Source organism: Dendropsophus ebraccatus, chromosome 2 (genome assembly GCF_027789765.1).
Source record: "Dendropsophus ebraccatus isolate aDenEbr1 chromosome 2, aDenEbr1.pat, whole genome shotgun sequence".
Lineage (NCBI taxonomy): Eukaryota > Metazoa > Chordata > Amphibia > Anura > Hylidae > Dendropsophus > Dendropsophus ebraccatus.
The window spans coordinates 78,090,176-78,109,775 of NC_091455.1; the positions used below are offsets into that span (position 1 = coordinate 78,090,176).

Consider the following 19,600-nt stretch of genomic DNA (forward strand, 5'->3'; position numbering starts at 1 on the left):
TAATAAAAAACGTCCGCTGTTTGCAAAAGACATCCTAGTATAATTGTCATGATCATTATTTTGACTTCCGCTCTGATAACGTCCATTATTTAATACATTGTGTGCATTGGACCTCCGTCTTTTCATTGACTTCAATGCATTGCATTGCAGTGAGGTAAATCATGGCAAAAAACGGACGTTATTTTAAATTGCAAAAGAGTCCGCTTTTTCTCTATTTTTTTTTACGCTGTGTGGACATAGCCTTTGGGTGAGTCTTTAATTTTAAAGCCATTGACTTTAATAATAAAAACGGTGAAAGGACGGTGAAAAAAGAAAGACTGTGTGAACAACAAAAAATAATGTCCGCTGTTTGAAAAAGACGTCCGAAAATAATTGACATGATCATTATTTTGATGTCTGCACAGACAATATTGATTATTTTATACACTTTGGGAATTGGACATCTGTCATTCCATTGACTTCAATGCATCACATTGCATTCAGGTAAATCCCGGTAATAACGGACGTCTTTTTAAACAGAAATTCGGACTTCTTTTCTCTTTTTTTTTAACATTGTGTAAACAAAGCCTTAATGAGGCTTTAATAGAGTGGTTGTGCCAGCAGATTAAAGAATGATTAAGCACCCTTGCTCCCAAGTACCCAACTCCAGTGACATAGTGATAAACTTTTTTCCCTACTTGAAGAGGGCAGATAAAACCAAAACCATAAACCATGACCATCAGAGTCAAATGATAACTGCAAACTACTAAATAAAGTATGCCAAAATGTTAAAATTTAAAGTTTACTCTGAAGAGTAAAGGATTTTTTTTTAATACATTGCTTGTTTTGTGATAAAACTTTATAAAATGAATCTATATATGTATATATTATGTATATTATATATACATAATGTATGATTAGAGCAGGGGTCTGGGAACTGCAAGGCTTAGACAGTCCTGCAGTTCCCGACACAAACATTGGTGGCAGCAGCGGGGCCTGTGTCACTCCTACTGCTATCTATGAAAGTTGATACATAAAGAGAATTGTGCACTTTTTATTTTAATACAAAGCAATACAAAGTAATATAACTTTATTGAGGGAAAGTATTAATAAAAATAAATAAATAAAACCTTGATGCTATGTTCCATTTATGGGAACAAGCCATCATATAGCAAGAAAAGGTGGCTATCTATTGATAATGATGGCCGCAAATAATGATCATATTCATTATTTGCGCCCATCATTAATAAAAGACGGCCACCTTTTTCTGATAAAATCCTGTAGTGGGGACATTGATTTTCTCTCTAGAGTATCCCTTTAAGTATTATTCCTATAACCTATGGCTATGTTTACAGTGATTTTTCTTGGACGGCCATCATTTTTAGCATGAACATGTGAAGTTTGAAAGATTGACATGCTAGGTTGGTATGATATAATTTGATATGATGTGAGGCTGTTAATTTGTTGTCCGGTAAGGCTGTTAATTTTTTGACCAATAATAAAAGTCTTCTTGTTATGTCATAAAGGGTAAAGATAGGAATAGGCAATGTTCACACAACATCAAAAATAGAGAAAAGGCGGCCGATTTTGATATTTAAAATAACGTCTGTTTTTGCCGCGAAATTACTGACTGCAATGGCAATGCATTGAAGTCAATGGAAAGACGGACGTCCAATGCACACAATGTATTGAATAACGAACTTTTTTTTACCTATTTTTGGACGTTTTTTATTAGTTGTTTACACACAGTTTTTCTTTTGTCACCGTACTTTCTCCGTTTTTACTATTAGATTCAATAGAGACAATGAACCCCCCCCCCCCAAAGGCCAATTAGTAACCCCAAAATAGAATAATGTTATCTGCAGCTAAATAACGTCTGTTATTTTAGACTCAAAATGACGGACGTCTTTTCAAATGTAAAAGATATTGTGTGAACAAATTGAACTTAATGCACTGACTTTGGTTGACCAAACTAAAAAAAAGGAAATGGTTAAGACCTTAAAAAATACAAAACAACCACGGAAAAGAACCAAGAGATGTTCTGTTTTGTTATTGTTGAAGTCTGCTGCATCTGTTTATATTTATAGTTTGAAATGTATTTAGTGGTATCACTTAGAAGTTTCATGACTAATGGGTGACTAATCGGTTGTCAATCTATTGCCGGTTTGAAACCTGATGTCTACAGCCAAAATATCAGCTTCACAATACAGGCACATGCCGAGCCATTGGGGATTAAGTAAAAATATTCAGATTTTACTCTATACTAGAACTATTAAGTCTGGATGAACAAATGCTGCATATTTCATAAACAGTTATTTAGTCTACTTACTGTATTTTACTACAATAGAAATCAAATAGTAACTCAGGATCTAAAGCACATTTTGTAGATGCCTACTCTGTTTATTCCCAAGTGTTGCATGTAGTGTGTAAGCCGAAGGTTTAAATGGCCATTGGTTAACTGCTTGTAATCTTGTAATCTATGGTCAGTTTAACATGCTTAAAAAAAGCTTAAAAACACTAGGTTTGCAATATTTTGTTAATCCAGCTGTTAGCAATAAAAATACAACTTTTCCTGCAAAAAATAACCCTTCAAATGGCTATGACGATGGAAAAATAAAAAAGTTATACTGCTTGGGAGGTGACTACAGGGAAAAAATGACTTGTATGTTTAATGTATAGTGTGTTGAGGGATAAGCCTTTGTCTAGGTTCACACAGTAAAATAAGGATAATATGCCTGCAGTTTTTTTTTTTTAATTATAACAACCGCTGTTAATAATGATCATGGATTTTATTGATAACAGTTTTTATTAAATCTAAAAAAGATGCTTTGGAACACAGCCTTAGGCTATGTTCCCACTCCAGGAACATATCGGGCAAAGTCGGACATCTTGTTATATAAACAACTGCTAATAAAGATCTGTTCCTGAAGTGAGAAGATAGCGTAGAACATTAAAATAGTCATAAAGCACAGCAATATTTTGGGTCTAAGGTTATGTTCACACTACGTAACAACGGCTGTACTTTATGCGGAGTGGAACATTGCCTTATCTGCTATGGGATCCTGGCCGGAGCGTATACACATTGTATATGCTCTGGTCGGGATCCCATGCAGACCTGCAAATAACTGACATGTCAGTTTTCAGTGGCCGCAATTCAGTGAATTGTGGCTGCAGAAAGACCTGTCAGTTCACACAATAAAGCGAGCGGCTCCGGGGAGTTCTGATGCGGGCATGTGCTGATGCGTCCACATCAGAACACTGTGGCCGTAAAGATCATCCAGACAGTACTTAAATACTGGCCGGGATGATCTGGAACGGCCGGAATGGAACGGCCGGTCTCTTTACGATGTGTGAACATAGCCTAATAATGTGCTACATTACAGACTATGGAAAAACTGCGGTCTGGGCACACCCTGTAAGAAACCTTTTTCTTTATACACAGAGCCTATGATATCAGTGTGATCAATAAATGTTTAGTAAATGTTTATAACTAACTGCATCCACGTGGATACTTGGCTAGAACATCTCATCACATGGGGTGACTTGGCTTTAAAACATTCAGAAACATTGGTGTTAATGACATGTTAACATGAGTTTACTGATCGGTAAATACCAAATCTGGCAAATCAAGATTCGCTGTGGATCGCGCTTTCAATTCACTCTGTTTTGCAAAGCAAATTATGCACAAATTATTTCAAAATATGCTAAACACAGCAGCCTTGATGGCGGCCACACATGTTATCTTACAGTCTTGTTACTTGGCGGGAGCAAGGGATTATCCATAATCCCTTGTTTCTGTCCAATCACCTGCAAGCCCCACTGTGTTGTCAATACCTCCCCCTCCCCCTCTATATAGGGTGAGCTACTTCCTGAAGATGGGCAGTCGGCTGTGTGTGCTGAGAACAGGATTGCAGCAGGGATTTAGAGCAGAGCAGTTAGAGAAATGGAGAGAGATAGGGACCAGAGAGGAGAGCATAGGAGGGTACATTGTGGGTGGTTGTCCGTGGGAACCGTGAAACAAGTGTCCAGTATTCCAATTCACTGGGTGCAGGGTGTACATTATACCAAGTCACTGTGCGTTGGGTGTGCATTATACTAAGTCACTGGGTTTTGGCTGTGCATTATTTCGTTTTTAAAGATATTACAAGGGTACTTAGAGCTCGCACAATTGTTCCTTATAGGGTACTTTATGTGTGAGGTTTTAATGGCTCTTGTGGTAATTTGAGTGGTTTAAAGCTATTGGAAGAGTTCTTGATGGAATATATATTACAGAGGAAGATGTCTTCTAAACGTGATATAAGAAACTTCTAAAGCTACTACCAGCAGCTATCTATTGCAGAAAGGCAGGTTACCGGTTGCTTGGTGGTTTCTGCTGCCTAAAACCCACAGCAGATGCACAGCTGTTTTTAGCCACCTTTCAGTACTATGGGGCGGATAATACAAAGTTCTGTACAGTATTACCTAGTTCAACACTCTGTATTTACCAAAGTCTACATAGTACTGAGTGGCATAAAGATCCGATGATGGTTTTACACAGCAGCTCTGTAGTGATAGGTGAATGCACCATTAGCGTGAGTATTTTTGGGAGTGACCAAAGCGAGGGTGGGAGGGTCACTCCCCTAATCCCATCAGGAGTATCCCCCTTCCCTGTTCATTTAAGCTGGAGACAGCTTAAAAACCCCTAGAAAGGCATGCATGGTTTACGTCTTTCACTTTGACGAATTAATACCCTGGTGTTGATATAGTTGTGCTGAAAAGTTTACCCCAGTAGAATTTTTGCTTCCTTGTCCTTTTTTTTTTTTTTAGAGAATATCAATGATAACATCAAAACTTTTTTTCCACTCATGGTTAGTGGTTGGGGGATGCATTATTATTGGGGGAAGCATTTATTGTCAAACTACTGTGTTTTCTCTTTGTGCATCATAATGACAATCAAAAACATCCAAATGACCCTGATGAAAAGTTGACATACCCTGGTCATTTTGGCCTTATAACATACTGTTCACAAAACTAGATAAGCTTACGAAACATGCACAGCCCAATTTTAAGACTAGGGGGAAGATTTATCAAACATGGTGTAAAGTGAAACTGGCTCATTTGCCCCTAGCAACCAATCAGATTCCACTTTTCATTCCTTACAGACTCTTTGGAAAATGAAAGGTGGAATCTGATTGGTTGCTAGAGGCAACTGAGCCATTGTCACTTTACACCATGTTTGATAAATCTCCCCCTAGGTGCTTAATTGTTAGCACATCAATAAATACACAATTATAAAAAAACCAAAAGAAATATGCCAGATAAACACAATAGCACACTAAGGATTTTTTTCTTATCAATAAATAAGAAAAAGTACTTTATGCAGCAGGTATAATATTACATGTAAATAGTCACAAAGCTAAAAACACTTAAAGGAGAAGTCCGGGAAAAAGTATTTTTTAATATGTTATTACTTATGGAAAATTAGACAAATTTCTATTGTACATTAATTATGGGAAATGCACATATAGTGCTATTTCCCTTAATTTATTAGATCATGGAGTGTTAGAATTCTCTCAGAAACTGTGATGTCACAACGAAGGGTTTAATTCCTATGGAGTGTCCAGCAGGGGGCGCACTATATATAGAAGTCAATGCGTACCATTGACTTCTATATATAGTGCACCCCCCGCTGGACACTCCATAGGAATTAAACCCTTCGTCGTGACGTCACGGTTTCTGAGAGAATTCTAACACTCCATGATCTAATAAATTAAGGGAAATAGCACTATATGTGCATTTCCCATTATTAATGTACATTAGAAATTTGTCTAACTTTCCATAAGTAACACCATATTAAAAAATACTTTTGGACGGACTTCTCCTTTAAAAATACCAACATAGATGTACCCAGTATGGTACTTCCCACAATGACACCCCCATACAAATGTATCATACACCCTGTTGATGAAGTGCAAATATAATAAGAGAACAGGCTGAAGATGGAGTGTCAAGAACAAGAGCTCTTGTTATTGACACCTCATCTTCACCCTGTTCTCTTATTATTTCTGGTGACATTTTGCTTATTTCTGATTATTTTGCAGCACAGACTCTTTCTTGTGTTACACTTTATATTCTAACACTGGTACTTATTTTTATATTGATTCATATGGTTTAGAGTTTACCTTTTGCATCTGGCTGTAGGGATATTATACTTGCACTTTTTTCAACAGGGTGTATAATAAATTTGTATGGGTGTGTCATTGTGGCTGGTACCATAAAGGGTACCTATATGTTGGTATTTTTAAGTCTTTTTAGCTTTGAGACTATTTACATGTAATATTGTACCTGCTAAAATAAAGTACTTTTATTTATTGATATACATTTTCTTTGGTGTGCTATTGTGCTTATATGGCATATTTCTTTTGGTGTTGTATAATTATGCACAGAAGTTGACATAAATGAGTTTGAATGGCTACTAAAGGTAATTTCCCCTTCTGTTACCGTGTTGCTTATAATCCATGTGCGCATAAAAGCTGAGTGAGTTTCTGGGTTCCAGACAGACTCTTGCATCTTTTATCCAGCCACTGATATTTCTGGATTGTGAGTCATGGGGAAACGAATCTATGGAAAAAGGTAGTGGAAATGTGTAAAACAGGAAAGGGACACAAAAAGATACCGAAGGAATTGATAATGCCAGTCATCAGTGTTCAAACTGTGATTAACAAATAAAGAATCGGGGGCTCTGTACAAACTAAACCACAGTCAGATAGACCAACAAAAATTCCAGCCACAACTGGCAGGAAAATTTTTGGGATGCAAACAAAAACCCACAAATAACATGAGCTGAAATCCAGGACACTGAAAACTAGTGGTGTGGCTGTTTTAAGATGCACAATAAGGAGACACTTGAAGAAAAATGTGCTGCATGGTTGAGTCGCCAGAAGAAAGCCATTACGGTGCAAATGCCACAAAGCATCTACAATATGCCAAACAGCATAAGACAAGCCTCAAAACTACTGGATCAAGGTGATTTGGAGAGATGAGACCAAAATCACACTTTTGGCCACAACCATAAACGTTACATTTGGAGAGGTGTCAACAAGGCCTATGATGAAAGAAACACCATTTCTACTGTAAAGCACAGGGGTGGATCGATGATGTTTTGGGGATGTGTGAGCTACAAAGGCAAAGGAAACTTGGTAAAAGTTGAAGGAAAGATGAATGCAGCATATTATCAGCAAATACTGGAGGCAAATGTGCACTCATCAGCTTATCAACGTGATAATGATCCAAAACACAAGGCCAAGTTGACCTGTCATTAGCTGCAGCAGAACAAATTGAAAGTTCTGGAGTGGACATCTAAGTCTCCTGATTTCAATATCATTGAGTCACTCTGGGGAGATCTCAAGCACACAGTTCATGCAAGACAGCCCAGGAATTTACAGGTACTGGAGACTTTTTGCCAAGTAGAATGGGCAGCTTTACCATCAGAGAAAATAAAGAGCATCATCCACAACTACCACAAAAGACTTCAAACTGTCAATGATGTTAGAGAGGGCAATAGACAGTATTAAAAAAAAAGGTTCTGCCTGTCTATTCATTGGGGGCTTTCTTTATTTTCTCACATATTTTAAAGAAAAAAACCCTGTTAGGGTGAGGCCTGGGTGCTGCCTAATCAAAAATGTAATGTGACAGCTGTCTTTGAGTATCAACCAAGACACATGAAAGCAACGTCAGTGTTCAAGCTTATCGAATTTATTAAGGGAAAATCTTAGTTCATATCTTTACAATAAAGGTTGAAAAAAAAAGGAAAACCCTGTTTAGCCGCAACAAAAAAAGTTTAAAAAAAAAACAGTCCAAAAAAAAAGTCCCATCACTGTCCCAGAAAAAAAAAGGCCCATCACTGCATTTTTTTGAAGAAAAATGTTGGCAACTCATTGGGATTCTTGGTGTCCAAGACCATGCACCCCAGTGCTGATGTCAGGTCAACATTCCCCCAGAAAACCACCAGAAAGTTAGCCCATTCTTGTCACCTGCCCGGTGCTTTAGGGGGCCGGTTCTGCAAAATTTCTGCCTCCACCAGCTTGCAACCATCCACCGCTTTGACTGCAGTCCAACCTGCCCCAGGGTCTTACCAATAATGTCAGGCCTGGCATTGCCAGGCTGTCCTCCATTTGGTGAGCCTGGGTGAACGGAGCCACAGTGGGCAGGAGCTCCTCCAGACCATCAGGGAGGAGATGGAAAAATATGAATGGCTGACCCCAGGTCAACTAACGGTGGCAAGTGTTGTACCCCACAAAGGGAGGAACATTGTCTCTGCAGTGCAGCAGGGAGGGCTGAGCCATACCCCTTGTATGGCACATGTGATAAGCCTAATAGTGCACAGGTTTCTTCGAACATGTCCTGCCAATTGTTGATCCCTTTTGAGGAGGCGGCTCTGTTTGTGAGCAGGCATGACTATGGGATCAACAACATCATGCCACTTGTCCGTGTTCTGTAGAGTGCACTGAAAAATATCATCAGCGAGGATTCCCAGGCCACCACTCCCAGGCTGAACATCCTCCTCCGTGAATTGTCTGTTCTCAACCATACTGGCCTGGGTGCAATCAGGTACTGCCTCCTCCTTCTCAAATATTCAGTTTTCAATCATACTGGGCTGGGTGCAATCAAGTGGTGCCGCCTCCTCCAATAGTCTCTTTTCAACCATACTGGGCTGGGTGCAATCAAGTGCTACTGCCTCCTCCTCCTCCGTCAATTGTCTGTTCTTAACAACACTGGGTCCAATACAGTACTATTACTGCTGCTGGTTCCACTGTCAAATGTTTGTTTTCCACCCTACTGGGTCTAAGGAACTTTGTGTCCTATGTCCCGTATAATCACTTACACCTGATTTTTTTCACTTTTTTCATTTTAAGGCTATGTTCACACTGCGTGGGAAAAAATAGACATGCGGCTGAAAACATACGGTCATTTACTTGGATATCTGGTTTAACTAAAAATAACAAATAAATTCTTTAGAAAGTGATGCAAACACCTCTGGATGCATCTGGGAAAGCAGGGAAACAGTTTACATGAATCGCTATTACCGGAGTTTGCGATCCTCTGCAGTAATGCCGATGCCTCTCATGGTTAATATATTTAATTAATAAAACACATTTTCGTTGTAATAAAGTCCCTTTCGTTGTTCAATAATTTAATTCTAACAAATCCATCATTGTGCATTTAAATATACTGTTAAAATAAATAAATATATATATATATATATATATATATATATATATATATATATATATATATAAATAAATGTATATTTATATATATATTTATTTTTTGACAATATATTTAATTGCACAATGATGGATTCGTTTAAATTAAATTATTGATACCGATATCTGAAAAACAAAAAGGGAGAAACACACAAAAAACACACAAACAGGAGCACAACACCCATCATTGTGAGCGGTGTTGTGCACCTTACAGTATGCAGCATCTTTACAGATCGCTGCTTACAATCTGGCCCCCAAGGGGTTAAGGGTGGATGTATTGCATCCCCCTTAACCCCTTGGGGGCCAGACTGATGTTAGACTGCACCCATCCCAGCAAGGAAGGGGTTAAGTGACCCCCCTTCCTTGCTGGGATGGGTGCAGTGCTGGGGAGGGGTTGGGGAGAGCTTTATACTCACCAACTGATGTCCCGATGTGTCCTCTTCGCTGGTCCGCAGCACAATGAAGTCACTGTACTGCGGACCGGCTCTTTATATGTGCGCTCAGCCGATCAGCCAATCAGCTGAGCGCACATATAATTCAAAATGTTTCTTCTAATAATGCTATTGTGATAACATAATTAGAAAAAACATTTGATGTTTTAATTAAAGTAAAGTGTTGGTTAGTACAGAATGCTCTATTTACCGGGAATATGATTTAACGGCTTACTGGAGCTTCCTGTACTAATTAATATTTAATTAATAAAACAATTTTTTGTTGTAATAAAATCAGTTTCGTTGTTCAATAATTTAATTTAAACGAATCCATCATTGTGCAATTAAATATACTGTCAAAAAATAAATATATATATAAATATACATTTATTTATATATATATTTATTTTAACAGTATATTTAATTGCACAATGATGGATTTGTTAGAATTAAATTATTGAACAACGAAAGGAACTTTATTACAAAGAAAATGTGTTTTATTAATTTAATATATTAACTATTAGAGGCATCGGCATTCAGCATTATTGCCGGATATTTTTTAAGTACTCCGTACGGACCGCCTGTCAATCCACGGCCGTGAATTTGCACAGTCCCGGCCGCAAACAATGGTCTTGTTCATTTTATTACGGCTCGGTTTACGATCGGGCCGTAGGCTCATACGTAGTGTGCACTGTGCAGCCGTATATCTCATACTTTCCAGCGTACGCATCAACCTCAAAACTACGGCCGAATATTTGCGGCTAGCACTACGGCCATACATATATGTAGTGTAAACATAGCCTAATAGCAACTGCAGCTAAACAAAAATATACCCTATCAGACTCCCACTATTGTAGCTGCAATTATTCAGCTGTTATAGCAAGGTTCGTTTTAGGTTCGTACGAATCCGAACTTTACGAAAGTTCGCCGGATCGAACCGAACCAAACTTTTCAAAAGTTTGCTCATCCCTACACAGGATCTGAAGAATACATGTGATGTTCTGGATAACCAGAGAAATCACAGTGTTTTTGTTTCAGAACCATGACATGCAGGAGCTATCTATCTTCGGTATCTCAGCTTGTATTGAGAGCAAATGGGGACAGGAGGGGGGGGTACGGGGAATACATAAATACAAGATTAAAGTCTCTAGTTAAAATTTTTATTAAAATATTTAACAGAAAAACAACCAATTATTTAAGAAAATATTTTAAAATGATAACCTTGGTTAGGTGCCTACACAGCGCTTCTCTTTATAATTTTTTTTTTTTATTAGACTTTTTTTTACTGTTAATATAATGAGATTAGTCTAAAATCTCAATAATGATTCATACTGATCTGCCATTGTGTCAGTCTTGTGGGATCAATGAGAACAAATTGTTACTAAATTGTTCATAATACTTTAAAATGTATGTGACCCTTGAGTCACTGTAAGAATTTATTCCTCATGTGGCCGCTTCATAAGATAGAAATAAATCAAGTTCTTTTGACATAACTTTCTAGTGTGATTAAATAATAAAAACACTCCTTGACCTGGTTTATACATTGTAAAACATCAAATTAAAGTCATTCTACCTAAAGCCTGGCAAATCATGGATACCAGTTGGAAGATTTCACCGTGAGTCTGGTATAAATAATACATATTATATAGATAAAAAAAATTTTTTTAATGAGATGAGCTGAAATTTTCACATGACATGTAAACACGAGTTTCATGCGCCTTATATGTTTTTAATAGATACATCATAAAATGATTAATTGGAGAGAGATGATTATCTTGTAACACCACAAACATAGGTCCCACTGGATGTTATTTTACGGTATAAGAAAAAATAATTTGTCACTATAATTAATTCATTCTTCTTGTTAAATATGGTCTATTAGAAAAAAGAAAAATATATATGTATACTTTTTTTAAGACCGCTCTTTAATTTAACATGATATATAGAGAATGTGCTTCTTCCTTTTATTATCATTATTATTACAAAATATTTATATATATATACAGTATAATAACTATTGATTTGTAATTATATTTTAAAATGACGTTTAAAATGACGTCCATTAATTTGAGTCAAAAATAACGAACGTCATTTAGCAGCCTTGCCTCCCCTGGTGTTTGTACATTATTCTAGTTTGGCTCACTAATTGCCCTTTGGGTGTGGCTTAATTAAAAAGTCCATTGAATTTAATAGTAAAAACGGGGAAAGAACGGTGACAAAAGAAAAACTGTGTGTAAACTACTAATAAAAAAAAGTCCGCTGTTTGCAAAAGACGTCCGAAAATAATGATCATGTTCATTATTTTGATGCCCACTGCAAAAACGTCCGATATTCAATACGTTATGTGCATTGGATGTCTGTCTTACCATTGACTTCAATGTATTGCTATTGCTGTCAGTTAAATCTCGGCAAAAATTGACGTTTTATTAAATATGAAAATCTGACGATTTTTCAATATTTTAACATTGCGTGAACATAGCCAAAATCTGAATTAGGCTATGTTCATACAATGTCAAAAATAGAGAAAAGGGGCTGATTTTGCTATTCAAAAAAACACCTGTTATTGTCGCGATTTAACTGACTGCAATGGCAATGCATTGAAGTCAGTGAAAAGCCAGATGTCCAATAGACACAATGTATTGAATAACGGACGTTTTCAAATGAACATGATCATTATTTTTGGATGTCTTTTGCAAACAGTTTTTAATTAGTTGTTCACACACAGTTTTTCTTTTGTCACCGTTCTTTCTCAGTTTTTATTATTAAATTCAAGAGACTTTTCAATTAAGCCACACCCAAAGTCCATTTAGTAACCCAAAACTAGGCTTGCTTCGGGGGTTCTCGGCACGCCTCAATCAGTGTGCTGCCCCGGGAGCACCCGGCTTGCTTAGGGGGTTCTCAGCCGGAGCGGGGACCGCTAGGGACTGGCCCCACATCTCCAGAGACAATCCAATACCTGGAGATTTGTGTAAACTCAGTGAGAGAGAGGAATTGAAACTGTAATTATTGATCCTAACCATCCCAGTCACTCAAGTGCGTTGAAGCCTGGCCACTGCTCTCAGAGCTGACAACAGTAAAGGAAGAAAAAGGAGCCAAACTTCAAAAGAAAGCAATTTTGCAAATTTAAAGCATTTGTAAATTTGCTACCTAAATATGCATATGTGTAAATTTAGTTTGGGGCTATGTTTCCACAGAGTATTTATGCTCAGTATTGGATTGGATTCAGGAGTGGATTGAACACAGAAAGGCTATGTTCACACACTGCTGAAATTTAGTGGATGGCCGCAATTTAAGGACAAATAATTACTGTTATTTTAAAACAACAGGCGTTGTTTTGAAATAACGGCTGTTAAATGATGGCCATCCACTATATTTCAACAGTGAGTGAACATATCCTTTCTGTGTTTTCAATCCCCTCCTGGTTTTGGTTGCAAAATACTGAGCAAACATACTGTACTGTGTGTGAACAGAGCCTAAGTCTGGTTTCACACAGCAGTGTCTGGGCCAGTACTTTGGATAATTAATTGTAAGACAAAACCTTGACTGGATCAAGTCTAAAACACTGGTAGACTTACAATACAGACTTTTTTTTTTAAGTTTTCAATTATAGAAAGTTTCAGAAGCTACACAGTAAGAAAAATGATTTACAATGTTGACATTTTGCTGTTTTCTGGCATAAAGTACACATCATACTGTAACATTTTTGTAATGTAGGAAATGTTAAGATTCTGTAATTCTACATCTGACTATAAATGTAAGGCACCTTAATATTCATTCCAAAAATGTAATAAAGTATATATAGGTATTGGAAAAGGACAGATGCTTACTCTAAAACACTAAAAGAAAATTAAACTTTCATAGCCTATCTACTGTGGAGCACTTGTAAATATGAAACAGATAAGTATGAAATGTATCCCCTCACCTTGACCTTTCATCTAAATTTACCAAAATATGCTTGTCCTAATTTACAGTACACACATTTTATAGAAATGTATTTTTATTATGTTGTTTAATTCAAATGCTTATATAAAGATAAAAGTGTACAAAATTCACATGCAATATATAATAATCACTCACAATATTCTCTGGCCACGATGGAGTTTAAGCATTTTAATTTCCCTAAATCAAACAAATGAAAGCCAATTTCTAACAAGTCAGTTAAGTCACCAGTATATGTTTAAAGCATGTGAGAAATAACTTTTGACAAATTTGTACTATATGACCCCATTGCTAAAAAGCAACAGTGTTAAACCCTTGCCTCTGCAGCCTGTTTTGGCCTTAATGCCCAGGGCCTATTTTTCAAATCTGACCTGTCTCTCTTTATGTAGTTTTAACTCTGCAATGCTTTTAACTATTGCGGTTATTCTTACATTGTTTTTTCGTAACATATTCCTCTTTATTTTAGTGGTATACTTTGGTTGATACACTCAGTAGTTTTTTGTAAAAAACACAACATTTGCGCAAAAATGTATGTTTCTGTATATTCAAAACTCTCTTTTCCTAAGAAAGATAGTCATGCCACATGAACTAATTATTACTGCAACATCTACAACATGTCTGCTTTATGGTGACGTCATTTGGTGAACGTCCTTTTACTTGTTACGATGTTAGAGGGCTTCGAAATTTTGCAGCGATTTTTCTAATTTTCAGGAAAATTTCAAATTCTGATTTCATTAGTGACCAGTTCAGTCCTGAAGTGGATTTGTGGGGCCTGTTTGTTAGTTACCCCCATAAATCTCTCTACTATAAAAACTGCACCCCTCAAAGTATTCAAAGTAACATTTCATAAGTGTATTAACCCTTTAGGTGTTTCGCAGAAATTCAAGCAAGTTGGAGGGAAAATTTTACATTTTAATTTTTTTGGCAGATATTCCATTTTAATCCATTTTTTTCCTCTTACACAGCAAATACTGAGAAATACCACTCACTATTTATTCCCCTTATTCCAATGTTTCTAGAAATCCCCCATATGTGGCCGCAGTGCGTCACCTGACTCAACCACAGGACGCAGACATGACAGAGACCTGGGGAATTTTGGGGTCTTTTCTTATTTAAGCCATTTTTTTAGCCATTATACCATGTCACAGAGGCCTTGTGGTGCAAAAATATTTGTGTAAGACGAGTCGACATTTCCATCGGTACCATTCTGGGGGACATGTGATATCCTGATCATTTTTTAATTAATTTTTTATGAGGTGGTATGAATAAAAAACACAATTTAGCAGCTGTTTTTCATCATTTTTTTGTACACCGTTAACTATACGTCACATATGACATGTTATTATTATTCATCAGGACGGTACGATTACAGTGATATCCATGTTATATAGCTTTAGTTATAGTTTATTGCATTTATACTATAAATACTGTTTGTGTCTTGCATATTGTAAGAGTGGTAATATTTAAATTTTTTCACCAATGGACTTATGTGAGGGATTTTTTTTTTTTGCGGCATAAGCTGACGTTTTCACCTTTTGGGTACATGTGACTTTTTGATAGGTTTTTCCTTAATTTTTTAGGGGGCGGGATTAACAATAAATTGTCATTTTTGTTAGTTTTTTATTTATTTTTTTATATCGTTAATCGAGTTAAATAATTAATGTAACGGGTTAATAGACGGGGTCATTACGGACGCAGCGATACCAAATATGTGTATCTTATTTATAGGGGATCATTTATAAAGGGGGGATGGGGAATGTGTATATTTATTTAAAATATATATATATATATATATATATATATATATATATATATAAATTAATTAATTATTATGTATTTATTTAATTTATTTATTGTAATTAATTATTTCTTTAATTATGTATGTATGTATGTATGTATGTGTGTGTTTAGTGTTTTTTTTTTACTTTTACTTTTTCACATCTATAATGCATTACAGCACATGATCAGTGCTGTAATGCATTATATATTGAATGATCTGTCAGTATTACACTGACAGATCATTCAAATGACCAGGTCCCTGCCTCAGTGCAGGGGCCTGACCATTAGAAATCATAGCAGCCCATACCCACTGGAAAGCGTCAGGGTTGCTATGGATACCCTCTCGGAGTTGTGCGATTGCTTGCGCGGCTCCGGGGGAGAGAGTGCAGAGGGAGCCGGGGGAGCACGGGGAGGGGGCGGCCGCACGGGGGGGAGGGGGCATGGCTCGACAGCAGAGAAGGGGAGCCTGGGGGAGCGCAGCAGCATGTGCCGCAGCCTCCCCCCAGGCACCCGATCGGCAGGAGGGGCCAGCTATGGATGGGGAAACATGGCTAGGGGGCGGCCACGTGGGGGAGCATGGGGAGGGGGCAACTGCACGGGGGGGCTCGACAGCAGAGAAGGGGAGCCTGGGGGGAGCGCAGCAGCAAGTGCCGCAGCCTCTTCCCGGGCACCCGATCGGCAGGGGTAGCATATGTCCCCATAGATGCTGCGGTCTCCTCTCTGGGCAGTGGCAGCAGGGGGAGGCTGTGTGACACAGCCTCCTCCTGCTGCTCGATCTCAACTAGGGACAGAGGGGGGAGGCATGACGTCATGATGCGTTCTGGCACTGCTTTTCATGACGTCCCTGGACGTCATATTGGGGGAAGGGGTTAAAGATAAATCATATAATCTCAATAATTGTATAAATAGCTTAAATGTACCCTAAAATAGTGTCATTAAAAATACAAGTCTCTTTCTGCTACAATAGATAAAAAATAAAAACTATTATTGTGTCGTGAAAGTCGAAATAGACACTTTCTTAATTTGTTAAACACCAGTACATTTTTTTTGCCCTTCTGCATTTAAAAACTTAATTGGGTAATTATATTACCTTTTTTATTCTATTTTATGAGGGAAATGCATAAAATAAACTTAGTTTTTACTAGCTCTGGAAAAAATTAAGAGACTTTACCAATTTTTTCCCCATTAGTTGTTCTACTCCAGTATTTGCTTTATTCCATCACAGGCACACCTCATTTTACTTATTAAGGTGATGGTCACAGATCTTGACTCCTGTGGTCATCGCTTCTCTCTTGTTTTAAAACCAGCTGAATGGCAAATGTTGCGCTAGTAGAACCTAAAACATAAGTGTAATAAAAGAAATAAATAGCTACAGACCATGGTGTAAGAGTTAACAAAGTTCTGAGTGATAAAATAAAAGGGTTTGATTTTAGCTTTACCTGTCAAGCATGCAGTGAAGTATTCTTTCCCGTCTCTTCTGCCACCTCTGTCCAAGCCAAGAACTGCCCAGAGCAGGATAGGTTTTCTATGGGGATTTACTACTGCTCCAAGCAGTTTCTGCCACAGACAGGGGTGGCAGCAGAGAGCACTGTGTCAGACTGGAAAGGATACAGCACTTCCTGCAGGACATATAACAGCTGATAAGTACTGGAAAACATGAGCTTTTTTAATAGAAGTAAATTACAAACCTCTAGATCATTTTGACACCAGTTTATTTGAAAGCTTTTTCTTCTGCCGGAGTACCCCTTTAAGCGCCTTGTTCATATACAGTGAAACATGTAAACAGCAGGTAAACATGGTAGCTTACCTGTGTCATCAATCATACTTTGATCAAATCCAGTCGACTCTATAGATCATTACACAGATGCTTGTAGTCATGATCCATGTTGTAATAAAAACCATTAGCATATAAAACATTGGGCTGTGTCTATCCTCACCTGAGGCTTCCTCTCCATGTGATGTTTCTTGGATCCCCACCACCACCACCTGTATAAATCCAGTGGCTCTCATAATGTTAACATTTTTTTATTAATAAAGAAATCAGTTTTGTTAATTTTGCATCTTTTTCATCCGGTGCAGGATCCAACCAATGGGCACTTTTGAACTTAAATTTACCAATAGACCTATCAGAATAACAAAGGTGATTGCCTTGGAAATGGTGACCATACCAGAGGAAATATATTATATTTCAATAGACTGTCTGGTCAACGAAGCAAAAAATGCTGAATTTCAAAAATGTGAAATTCAATCAGCTTAAAGATGCCCTTAACCTCATTGACCATGACAATGTATATAAATAGGAATAAAGGTATGAAATGAATATCTTTTAATGCATATTAAATATTCATTGTAAAAGGTACCTAGTACAGTATATTGGAATAAAAGAGTCACACAGAGGAGAATACCCAATGTGGATAAATAAAAATGTAACACGGGACATAAATAACAGAAAGCATTAAAACAGGAAAGCAGAGGAGAAGCACTTAAAAGCCATAAAGAAAAAAAATGAATTATGTATCAAAATAGTGAAAGGTACGAAAGCTGGAGACAGAGTTATTGCAAAAAGAGTAAAAATAACCCTAAAAGGGGGTTGTTTTTTTTCTCCACTACATTCACAAAGTAAAAAGGGGAAAGTAAATTCTACATTTAATGTTGCATGCCTATTCCAGGCAACGTTCATTAAATAGTCAAAGCACTGGGTTGACATCACAAATTACTTTGTTTTAAAGAATTAATTAGTCACTATTTCTAATATTTAAAGATTATACCATGCCAAATAGAGATGAGAGAACTTTAAAATAAAGTTTTAGATTGTCCGAACCAAATTTCAAACAAACCAAACTAAAACAGTTTAACTATTGAACATGATTAGCTATTTTAGTGTGGTTCAAAAACTTTGCTCATCTATACTTACCTGTCCATGTCCTTCTTCTTGGATGTTCAGTGTCCCATGCAGCCATCAAAATCCCGTTCAGCTAATTACTGACTGAGATGGGACAGCACCGTGGTCAGTGATTGGCTGATCAGATTGTCACTTTTGTCTCGAGAGTGACGGCTCATTCAGCAAATCACTGGCTGTGGTGCTGTCCCATCTCATTCAGTCAGTGATTGGCTGAGTGGGAGAGTAACAGCCCCCTCAACCAATCACTGGCTGACCGAGATGGGAGAATGCCATGGTAATTGGCTGAGCGGGCTGACACTCTTGAGACAAGAGTGACAGTCAGTAATTGACTGAATAGGCTAAAGGCGTCTGAAGACACTGGAGACTCGGAAGTTGACAACGAGAGCACAGACAGGTGAAAAATCTATTTTTTGTGTGTTTTAAAGGTGTGGCCAGCATCTTTCCAAATTTGTTGCACAAATTGTTTCATATTGTTACTAAATTGAGTTTTCTGCAAGTTCGGAATAAATCTTGGTTTTTAAAGTTGAGTTTGCTCATCTCTAATGACAAGTCCTGGTCCCAATGACTAGAGAATGTGCGCTAGAGCACACAGAAAGATGTGGTGCCCCTAATCAAAATTATTCAAAAAGTGAACCCAGAACATATTAGCTTTTCAATTCAACCTCTCTTATGGTTAAAATGTTTGATAATTTTTCTAATAGGTAAAATAAAAATAAGGATATGCCTTTATATAAGTCTCAAAGTATTTTTAAATGATACTGGGACTAGTTCAGCGTTACAGGATGGTAATTAACTGTACATAATTAATAATTTCCAATTTTCACAACAGGATGATGTGGTGACACTGTCATTTGATATATATTTCTGTGTTTGTGCATTGATTTAATAAGAATTTGGAGTTCCTAACACATTAGTAGGTGGACTGGTGCAGATGTAAAGGAGATGGAGAAAAGGTGGTGGTGGATTGCAAAAACAATTGATATGTTATTTAGTTGACAAAGATTCTGTCTCCCTGCATACCCGCCTGCATTCCCAATGTGTGCTTCTGATCGAGTCTCTGCATCTCCGCTTACTAACAGCCTGATAAGCCAATCAGCCCACTCAGCCAATCACTGGCTGAAGCAGGACAGTACACTGATTGGCTTATCAGACAGTCAGTGGGCGGAGAGACAGAGACAAATAGAAATACACCTGGGGAATGCAGGCAGGTATGCATTGACTGTTTATTTTTACCAGCACAGCAGCTAAATAGTTAAACATGTCTGTACCAACATTCTCGCAGCAAAATGAAAATCTGCTTTGAGAAAGGAAGGCCGTAGACTATA

The 19,600-nt window shown here is 37.4% G+C and overlaps 1 protein-coding gene across 1 annotated transcript in view; it reads left to right on the plus strand.

Annotated features, from left to right (window-relative positions):
- DOK6 (docking protein 6) overlaps positions 1-19,600 on the plus strand; it is a 310,121-nt gene that overhangs the window by 102,563 nt on the left and 187,958 nt on the right. The gene's annotated exons all lie outside the window — the stretch shown is intronic.